Genomic DNA, 8,844 nt, shown 5'->3' on the forward strand with positions numbered 1-8,844 from the left:
GACAAATGACGTGCAAAGGGGTACCCACAAACACGGACACCCGCTGACAAAAAATACGTGTGCGTGTATACCGGGGTGCGCGGGAATTTCCACACGCGATTTCAGCAGGGTACGTGTATTTCAGGGGGGCGCGGGAAGTTCCATACGCGATTTCAGCAGGGTACGTGTATTTCAGGGGTGCGCGGGAATTTCCACACGCGATTTCAGCAAGGTACGTGTATTTCAGGTGTGCGCGGGAAGTTCCACACGCGATTTCAGCAGGGTACGTGTATTTCAGGGGTGCGCGGGAAGTTCCACACGCGATTGGCCCAGTGCGAGCAGGGTACGTGTATTTCAGGGGTGCGCGGGAAGTTCCACACGCGATTTCAGCAAGGTATGTGTATTTCAGGGGTGCGCGGGAAGTTCCACACGCGATTGGCCCAGTGCGAGCAGGGTACGTGTATTTCAGGGGTGCGCGGGAATTTCCACACGCAATTTCAGCAGGTTACGTGTATTTCAGGGGTGCGCGGGAAGTTCCACACGCGATTTCAGCAGGGTACGTGTATTTCAGGGGTGCGCGGGAAGTTCCACACGCGATTGGCCCAGTGCGAGCAGGGTACGTGTATTTCAGGGGTGCGCGGGAAGTTCCACACGCGATTGGCCCAGTGCGAGCAGGGTACGTGTATTTCAGGGGTGCGTGGGAATTTCCACACGCGATTTCAGCAAGTTACGTGTATTTCAGGGGTGCGCGGGAAGTTCCACACGCGATTTCAGCAGGGTACGTGTATTTCAGGGGTGCGCGGGAAGTTCCACACGCGATTGGCCCAGTGCGAGCAGGGTACGTGTATTTCAGGGGTGCGCGGGAAGTGCCACATGCGATTGGCCCAGTGCGAGCAGGGTATGTGTATTTCAGGGGTGTGCAGGAATTTCCACACGCGATTTCAGCAAGGTATGTGTATTTCAGGGGTGCGCGGGAAGTTCCACACGTGATTGGCCCAGTGCGAGCAGGGTACGTGTATTTCAGGGGTGCGCGGGAATTTCCACACGGGATTTCAGCAGGTTACGTGTATTTCAGGGGTGCGCGGGAAGTTCCACATGCGAATGGCCCAGTGCGAGCAGGGTACGTGTATTTCAGGGGTGCGCGGGAATTTCCACACGCGATTTCAGCAAGGTATGTGTATTTCAGGGGTGCGCGGGAAGTTCCACACGCGATTGGCCCAGTGCGAGCATGGTACGTGTATTTCAGGGGTGCGCGGGAATTTCCACACGCGATTTCAGCAGGTTACGTGTATTTCAGGGGTGCGCGGGAAGTTCCACACGCGATTGGCCCAGTGCGAGCAAGGTATGTGTATTTCAGGGGTGCGCGGGAAGTTCCACACGCGATTTCAGCAGGGTACGTGTATTTCAGGGGTTCTGGGGAGTACCACACGTGAATTGGCCGTGTGGGCCCTCCCAGGTGTACGCTCCACAACCTCCACGGACCCTGCAGGCAGCCCACACCACGGGGGACTACCCTGCACCCATGCTCATGTCCCGCAGGCAGCCCATCCACCATGGGCATGCCCCCCAGCCAACCCACATGTCACCTTGCACTACTGATCAACAATGCATGTCTACCACCACCCCCACCCCCCTGCCACCATGGGCATCCTCCACCAGGCCCCCACTCATGTCTCCCACCACCCCCACCCCCAGCATCCAGGGTCACCCTCCACCAGGCCCCCACTCATGTCTCCCACCACCCCCACCCCCCAGCATCCAGGGTCACCCTCCACCAGGCCCCCACTCATGTCTCCCACCACCCCCACCCCCCAGCATCCAGGGTCACCCTCCACCAGGCCACCACTCATGTCTCCCACCACCCCCACCCCCCAGCAGTGCAGGGGCAGCCTCCACCAGGCCCCCACTCATGTCTACCACCACCCCCACCCCCCAGCATCCAGGGTCACCCTCCACCAGGCCCCCACTCATGTCTCCCACCACCCCCACCCCCCAGCAGTGCAGGGGCAGCCTCCACCAGGCCCCCACCCATGTCTCCCACCACCCCCACCCCCCTGCCACCAGGGTCACCCTCCACCAGGCCCCCACTCATGTCTCCCACCACCCCCACCCCCCTGCCACCATGGGCAGACTCCACCAGGCCCCCACTCATGTCTCCTACCACCCCCACCCCCCTGCCACCATGGGCAGCCCCCACCAAGCCCTCACAATCCCCAATCATGTGCGTAATGGTCAGCCTCCACAGCCAAAAAGCCCTACCAAGTAACCCATTCACCCACATGGAAATGGAAATCACATGTTACACCCCCAATGTTCATTAAGCTAATGAACCCATGTCCGTCACACACAATGGTTGCAATTGAATGGGAAAACACACAACATGACATGCATGAAACCAATGAGATGATACCACACAGTGAAGTATGCTAACAAAATTGTATTGAAAAAAATTAAGAATGTTGAAGAAAGAAAACAAACTACAATGTGAATGAGAAAAAAAAGCTGCATGTCCGTATAAAAACACAAAACTGCAAATCAGAATCCAAAAAAATTATGTCCAAAGTCAAATGTAAAAAAATCTCCATGCAAAAAAGAACTATGTACAAAACTAACAAGGGTCCATGAGCCCAACTGAACAAAGGAAACCTACTAAAAAACCTACCTAAAAATCAACTATATACAAAAAGTGGAGCAGTGTCCGTCGACTCCAAATCATAATAAGAAAGAAAGGAAACCTAAAACTAAAGAACTATATACAAAGGCGGCAGGCAAGTCCAGCGGCTCACTCCGTGGTGTCCCGGGCCAGGGCATCATCGAACTCCTGTTCGATGTCCCGGAGGCGGTCCAGTTCCATGGCCCCGAGGGTCCGCAGGGACGACGCCGTGTCCTCCTCCAACCCCCTGCGGATTGCCTCGAGGCACTCGGCCCGCCTCAGGGCACTCCGCATGGAGTTCTCCGCCCTGACCATTGTGAGCCGCGCCTCTTCCGCCCGCCGCCGCTCCGCACCTATGGCGTGGCCCAACCGCTGCCACACGGAAGACACTCTCTGTCCTGGGCCCCCCTGCCCTCCGGCCGATGCCTGCCCCTCCGATGTCGAAAGCCCCGAGCCTTCATGTCTCCCACCATGTTGCTGCTGCTGCTGCTCTGCCTCTGCCCGTGCACTGCCTTCTGCTGCCTGCACATCCTCCGCCGGCTGGGGTGCACTTGTTGATGTGGCCACCCCTGCTGGACCTCCGACTCCCGACTGTGGCAGGGATGCCTCCTCCACCAGCCTGGCCGCGCCGTCAGAGGCAGCTCCACAGGGCACCCAGGTGACTGATGGGTGGGAAGATGGCACAGAGGACGACTGGCGCGTAGGGGGTCCAGTTGAGGAGGGGGTCGAAGCAAGCCCCATCAGACAGCGGAATCCGGCCTGGGTGACCTGTCCCAGCAGGCTGACGTGGTCAACGAGCCATTCGAGATGACGTGCAGTCTCTCCATGAAAAGACTGCAGGTCACCTCGCATGGCCCGTTGACGCAACGCCACACCAGCCAGGACAGGCTCAACCCGGACCTGGATGGCCACGTCCGCAGGCAGAGGAAGGCCAGTTGACGTCAGCTCATCTCCTGCCTGAAAACGGGTCTGGACGTAGGCATCCCTGCTGGTGCAAGATGATGCAGGGACAGGATCGGGGACAGGATTGCACACAGGCACCTCCGCGGCCGCCTGTGCTGCCTCCTGTCCCTGGTCCTGCACTGCACCACTAGCACCAGTGGGATCCCCACCTCCAGACCCCGTCTCTGGTGCTTGCACGGCCTCCTCCTCCACCAAACCCCCCACCAACCTGGATGACTCCGTGCCATCTTCCCCTGTTGGGCCCTGTGGGGTCCCAGCTGCCCCTTCTGCTGCCGAGGAGTCCAACTGCAACCTCCGGCTCTTGGACCTCCCCCCGGCAGCTGCGGCCTGGGATGCGGCACCGGACTCCTCACTCCCGGCGAGATGACAACACGGGAGGGGAGCCGGGCCTTGCGTCTCCGGCTGGCGGTCGTATCCCCGCCGCTGTGCTCCACAGCACCTTCTCCGCCCTCTTCATCAGTTGACGCTGCAGACAGGGAGAAGAAAAACACAGGCATCAGGGCACTGTACAATGGACACATACACGCATGACAGTTGCACATGAGTGGCATTGGCAAACCTCAGACATGTCATCACAATCCCCAACACACATGTCATTGCAACTCGCACACATGAGCCATACCACAGCCATATCGCAACTGCCACCACCATCCATACACATACAACAGCATCAGCAGCCAAAGGGGAGCCAGACATCACATGCAACACAGGAAGTGCACCACACATGTACACACACCACCACACTTGCATGCATGTCTACACCTCTGCCAAGTGTCGCACTGTTCAGACGGGCATCCATGTCACATCTGCCAATCAGGCTTCCACATACCGCTGTCACATGCATCCATGTTGCATCACTGTTGCACCCTTGACAAATACACACACATGCACATGTACACAGTGCTCATACATGCAGCCGAAAACGACATACATGCCTGACATCACGGACATGTCTACTTACATACACATTCATCCAAACATGTGTGCACGCACAACTGCATTTGCCATGCAAGCCCACACACACAAGCACCATCCATGTCTCACACATTACAGCCCTCGCATGTGTCAGACCCACGGCCCTGTACACCCCCACCCATACTCGACCCCATACAAACAGATGTGCAACCGGCACAATGCCGAATAATCACCACACGCACTGCTCACAATCAGGATGCATGTACACTCACCGCTCGACTCCAGACGGGTCTGCTTCTCTAGGACCTGGACGTGGAGCGCTGGGGATATGCGTTCCAGGACCCCCATCTGTTCTTCCGACAAGTGGCCCCGGCGCCCCTTGGCATCCGCTGCCTTCAAGAGGCGCCGGGCCTTGTTCAGGGTCCTGGACCTGAAGTCCTCCCAGCGCTTCCTGACATGTTGTAAGTCCCGGACTGCCACCCCCTCCGCGTTGATGGCAGTCACAATGTCAGTCCAGATCCGAGTCCGTCCTTCCTTGTCGGCGCGGGAACTTCCGAAGAGGGCATCATACTGCCCCAGGACTTGCTCCACCAGGACACCAACTTTGGTGGCACTGAAGCTGGTGCCCCTCTGCCTCTCTGGCCGGGGGTTGTCAGTGGTCACAGATGGTGTTTGCCCTGACATGACAACCCCAGAGGCAGGAGTGGGTGGGCAACTGGGTCCTGGGGCTGGGCTGTGGAGCGATGGAATTCCAGTCGGGAGTCTTCGGTTCCAGCAGGGGTGGTCACAGCAACAGCACCCCTGGCTGATGTGCAGGCAGCAAATGGCAGTGCACGTGGGCAGCAGGCAGTCAGGCAGCAGCAGATGGCAGGTGGGAGTGTGCTCGGGGCTCTGAGGGGCAGTAGTTCGGCCTTCTGGGCAGGAGCGTGGTCTTCCGTGTGCTTACGCGTGGCCAGCTTGGTACGGAGTGATTTGGCACGTGAAAATCCTGCACGTCAGCTTGAAAACCGAGGAAAGGCCCTTAGAGCGTAAGCGCATCAGCACGCATACGCGATTCTATTGGACCAAAGGCCCTCAGCGCGTAAGCGCGTCTGTGACGTGACACGCACGGGTGTTTCCCACACAGCACGTGATGACAGAGCACACGTGGGAAGACTGCACGTCAGTGTGTCATCGCGTGTGATTGGTGGAAATGGCCCTACACGCAGAAGTGACAAAGCGTGTAATTGGTGGAAATGGCCCTAGCGCGTACACGCCGCGTAAGTGACGCTGGACGTGTGGGCCTGTATAAAAGGTACGCGTAGAACACCATTTCCTTGTACGTGCTTTTCGTGGAGAGCGAGTGGGTGAATTCTGTACTTCTTGTCGTTTCACACACGATTTACTTCACGGCGTTTCAAGTTCGTATTCCCTGTTACCTCTGACAGCTTTTTCTCTTTTTTCTCTTTTACTGGTTTACATGGGCCTGTTCCCTCAAACAGTGTTCCCTACTACTGTTGTCCTGTCTCCTCAGACAGCGTACAAATCTTCTTTTGGCGGGGGTGTTGCCAACCAAACGCGCTCCTTTTTCAGGCTCTTTTACCTGGCAGACGGTGAGTCACGCACGTATCTAACATCTGTGCTTGCCCCGTGTGTAGCCTACCCCTTCAGAGGTCATTCTAGGCTGCGTGTGACACGCATACGTTCATTCTTGTGTTACTGGGTGCCACAGCGTAGTGCAGGTTTTTCTTTCTGCACACGTGGTCTAGGAGGGGTTGCGTGCACGTCATCTCCCTTTTTTGGGGCTCCTGTGCGTAGCGTGACCCGTCATCTTTCCCCAGGGGTTACAATCAGCCTTGCAAGAGCACTAGGGTACAATTACCATCTGGTACCCAACCCCTTTGACCCCCAATTGCCCAGGACAATATTTTACACCCACTCCCATACGCACATTAACATCAGTGCCATGGCTGGGAGGCGAGGATTCCGTAAGGGTGGCAAAGGTGGAAGAGCCACAAGTGGTGGCCGTGGTGGATCCGGTAGGGGACGTGGTCGTTACTTGCAGGGTGAGCCTGTCCCCCCATGTGTGGAGGACCAGTCAAGGGCACCCATAATCCCCCCCCCCTCCCGTTGAGGCTGATGTGGCTGACACCATCCATGCTCAGCCCTTGTTGGACCAGCCCATTGTGGCACCAGACCTGGCTGACTCCATGGCTGACTTCCAGGTCAGCAGGCCTATGACACGTGCGCTGGTGCACGTTGATGTCACCATGCCATGTGCATCTGGGGCAGCAAGGTCATCTGCTGCACCAAGTAGGCAGGGCGGAGAGGCTGCAGGGGCAGCTGCGGCTCCATCCACCCCAGCCCTCACACACCCAGCCCGGACAGTGTCGGTCCTAGTCCATGCTGCTGACATTCCCCCTGACACCATCACACTAGAGCCAATGCCTGCACCAACCCCCATGCTGAGTGTGCAATCCCACACTCCTGATACAGAGTCCACCAGGGGTCCTGCCCCTAGTGTCCAGAGCGGCGCAGGACACTCAGGATCACCACCACCTTCCAAGAGGAAGAGGAAGAGTGCTCGTCCGGCACAGGCGGATGCCCCAGACACGGCTACAGAGTCCGGCCCATCCAGGAAGCCCAGCTTCACGGATGACGAACTGAATGCACTTGTCGAGTATGTGTCCGCACATGACAACGAGATGGTCATTGTTGCAGGATCCAAGACCACACCTGCACAACGCCAGGCACACTGGCAGACCGTTGCGGACATCGTAAGTGCCCTTGGAATCGTGAGGCGCACAGCCAATGATTGCTATAAGCGCTGGAATGACCTAAAGCGCAGGGCAAAGAGTAAGCTGGCCTCAAGTCATGCCGCAACTCTAGTGACTGGAGGTGGGTCTCCAGTAGTAGACATGGAACTCACTCCACATGAGTCAGTCGCTGGGACCTACGTCACGGAGGAACAGATCCAAGGCGTGGGAGATTTGGCTGATTACGAGGCATTGTCTGGTGAGTGCACATGCATGTGTGTGTCATCCATGTGCATGGTGTGTGTGAGGGCTTCTGTTTGTGTGACAGGTGAGAGTGTGTGCGCCTGAGTCGTATGGGTCAGCCATGTGCTTCATGCAATACGTCCTGCGCAGCTGCATTTGGCCATAGCAGTATCCCTTCTGCCAACAGTAGACATCTAGCCCAACTGCACGCCAGTTGCCCTTGAAGTGTCACCTTGCCACAACATTGTTGCTTGATTTTTCACTGTTCATTTAGTCAGATTGTTTGCATTCCACCACTTTTACTAGGCATGTCGCAGTCCTCTAGTCACATGTCTGACATGGCTATGGTAAAGTGGAGTGACTTTGTTACCTGGATATCATTTGTTCAAACATGTCCCTGTGCAATTGCACCATTTCGGACTGGCAGCTCCAGGTGAAGAATCTGACCTGTTTGAATTAGAAAAGCTATTACATGCGGGAGCTGGACTGAATGAATAGGTGCTGCCCTCCTCTCCATCTTCACTCAATAGCAATGGTACATGCCATCTGTGTGATGGCATGTGTGTTTCACCTGCCAATCACAGGCCAATGTGTGATGCCACTGCCAGGCAGCATGCAGAAAATGTGTTCATCTTCCATCTTGGTGTCATCAGTGTGTGCCATTTGCCTGCCCTTCATACGCAGTGAGGGTGAATGCATGGGAGGGTTTTAGTCATGTGGGACATGTGTCAAACAAGTACTGGTTCTCTTGCTTCTCAGTCCTCATTGTGTGCCATGGTGCTAATGCCTGTTTCCATTTCTTTGTTTTTATGTCTTTGCAGGGGAAGACGCACCTGATACTGCTGGGGTTGTGGAGATGGTGCAGACCCAGGATGGGTCCGAGGGCCGACCAACCACCAGTGAGGGACGTTGTGTGGTGGTGGGTGAGAACCCACAAGTGCTGCAGGTCGTGCTCTCAAGGGGTGTCTCTGGCTGCACCTCCCCCGAGCTGTACTCAGGTGTTGATTCGGATGAGACCTACGTGCCGTCGCAGGTGAGTGTTCCAGGGAGGGATTCTGTTCTGTCTCACCCACCTGCACCAGGGTCAGAACCCTCAATGGGGATGTCAGTGTTGGCAGCTACGCCTTTGGTGGTTACGGATGCAGGGTCACACTCCGCGACATCTGATCCTGTTCCTGGGCCAGCAGATCAGAGGGGGAATGCAGTCCTGCAGCCTCAGGCAGTGCCGGCACAGCAAGGCGCAGTTCGCCTTGCCCCAGACAGGTGTGGTGCCCGCCGACGTGGTGGCCGTACGCCACCTGGCAATACCGCATGGGAGCAATCCATTTACGGTATGGCAACCCAACAGGCAGCATC

Source organism: Ambystoma mexicanum, chromosome 3q, assembly GCF_040938575.1.
Source record: "Ambystoma mexicanum isolate Mex_15411 chromosome 3q, UKY_AmexF1_1, whole genome shotgun sequence".
In the NCBI taxonomy this organism is placed as follows: domain Eukaryota; kingdom Metazoa; phylum Chordata; class Amphibia; order Caudata; family Ambystomatidae; genus Ambystoma; species Ambystoma mexicanum.